Source organism: Petaurus breviceps, unplaced genomic scaffold (assembly GCF_028583685.1).
Source record: "Petaurus breviceps papuanus isolate PSGF00001 unplaced genomic scaffold, PetGlider_PUasm1.0 90601, whole genome shotgun sequence".
NCBI lineage: Eukaryota > Metazoa > Chordata > Mammalia > Diprotodontia > Petauridae > Petaurus > Petaurus breviceps.
The window spans coordinates 494,527-497,038 of NW_027187282.1; the positions used below are offsets into that span (position 1 = coordinate 494,527).

General features: G+C 37.1%; 1 pseudogene; it reads right to left on the reverse strand.

Annotated features, from left to right (window-relative positions):
- Positions 1-1,410: 1,410 nt before the first annotated feature.
- Positions 1,411-2,113, reverse strand: LOC138142621 (acireductone dioxygenase-like; annotated as a pseudogene).
- Positions 2,114-2,512: the final 399 nt, after the last annotated feature.

Sequence of the window (2,512 nt, forward strand, 5' to 3'; positions counted from 1 at the left end):
GCCATCCCTTTCCTAATTTCAACCTCTCAATTCTAGTTACATATTCTTCCAACACTTCTTGTAACTCCAACAAAAACCTTTTAAAAATAAAAAAAAAACTTTGATAAGATGAGATATTTATAAATCACATAGCATCATAAGTACTACATAAATGCTTATACCCTTCCTTTTTTTTTCCTTTTGTGACATTGGGTGAGACACTCAATCCCTTTAAGATTCCATTTTCTCCACCACAAACTAGTGTTAATGCTTACACTACCTTCTTCAAGCTGAGCACCACAGAATCAACATCAGCAATGCAATATTCACAATGCCTATGGAAATTACAGATATGCTGATGAAGTTATCAATCACAAAATATATCAGGCTTTCTATATGGGGGAATAAGCTAGAACATTTATTAAAATACCAAAAGACTGAGTCCCAAAACCAGAAAGTCAAAGCCATCAGAGTAGTTATGAAATTGGCACAGGTAGATAAAGTAGAAAGCTCCCACATTCTCAAGCCTTTAAAACAGAACAGGCTACCTCAGGCAAAAGTCCTCCTCTCCCCACTCACAGCAACCACCCAGCATCCAGGAAGCTTGCTCCCAGCAGCCCCGGCCCCTGGAAGTCCTCATCAGGAGTCCTTAGCAGAAATTCTGGATGACTCAAAAAGGGGTTTGCGCTTCCGCTGCCACTGCCTCTACTGCCTCTGCTGCTGCCGCCATTGCCACCACTGCTAGCCACTGCAGGAACTCTAGCTTGGCTTCTGCTTCCTCTTGCTCTGCCCCTTCCTGCTACATCAGCAAGTCCAATGGGGCATGGAAGATCTGTAAATCCCATAACCCTTACACCTAGCTGCCCTATTTTCCAAATATTTTGAATGTTCAGAAATAAGGTGCTTATTCAAAGAATGGTTAATTTTTAGTTGGTGAGGATTTTTTTTTTTATAGAATTAACAAATTAGGCATGACCATATCACAAAACAATTAAGTTCTGCTGGAAAGCCTAAGCAGATTTTCTTACAATGTTGGAAAGATCTGGTTCTCCAGCATGTAGGCAAACAGTAGATGTGCCTGACAAATCTCATGTCATAGAAATACTAATAACCCAGGGCACAATGAATTCACCTACTATTTTTTTCCAAAAGGTTCAGAGTCAGAATTAAGAAATTTCTAATTAACTAAGCAATTAATGAGAACCAATTTCTAATGCTTACCTGATAAATAAATACCTATCTTTTACAGTGCTGGGGATGGGATTAATACCTTACATTTAAAGGATACTAGAAAAAAAGAATTTTACTCTATTGCTTTTAGGGATATATTTTCTACTATCTGAATCCATGTAACCCAACCAGAATACTTGCTTTTATATTTAGAGAAACAAAAAATTGTTTGTTTTTAAAGCAAGGATTCGTCCACAATCTCAGTTCATTCCATGCTGAATTAATGACTTTTCCTTTCTTAAATCAGACAATTCTGAAAAAGAAAGAACTCAAACTCAAATCCTTGGCATGGAAGAAAAGGTGAAACTATTAACAATTTGCTTGATTATCATGTTTGGCCCATTTCCAGGTAGTGCGTCAGTCTCCAGGCAGCACCAGGATGCTCTTTGGGTCACAAACTGCAAATACTGTCCTCGAACTTCAAAATGATCAGATCAAAATGATGATTGTATGCTTTCCAGACAAGTTCTCCAACAAACAGCCTCGCTGCCTTAACATAGTTTGTTTCATCCAGAGTGAAGCGATTATAAATCCCAGCTGGAAGTGTTATCATGTCTCCTTTCTCCATGAAAATCTGGATCCACTTGTCTTCTTTCTTACATCAAAGTACCCACTTCCATCCAGGACATAACGAATTTCATCATCAAGGTGTTAAATATTCTTCATAAAACATCTTGATCTTTTCTTTATAATTTAGCAGTTTGTCTTTACAAATGGTTATTATGTCCATCCAGCAGTAGTTTCTGTCTTTTTGGATCTTCTCTAGCTCTGGATCATCCTCATACTTGTCAGCTTCTAGTTTCCAGTAAAAGATGCCAAGCTGCTGCAGCTCTTCCAGGCTGACTGGGCACTGAGGTTTCCTCTGATCCTCCACAAAATTGTCCATATACCAGTCCTCCACCATTTCTGCTGCCAGCAGTACCTCTTAGAACTGTTTTATAGAACTAGAAAAATGATAATAAAATAATCTGGAAAAACAAAAGGACAGGAGTATCATGGGAATCAATGAGAAAAAAAGTAAAGTTAAGCAGCCTAGTAGTACCATATATCAAACTATACAACAACATGGTAATCATTGAAACAATCTATTACTGTATAAGAAATAGAGTGGTTGGTGATAAAATAAGTATAAAATATAGATAAAGAAATTACTATAGTAAGGTAATACTTGATAAAGAGAAAGATTTAAGCTTTAGGGGGAAGAACTTACTATTTAACAAAATTGCTGGGAAAAGCAGAAAAGTCTAGCAGAACCTATTCAAAGAAAAACATTCATGCTATATTCCAAGATAAGGTCAACATG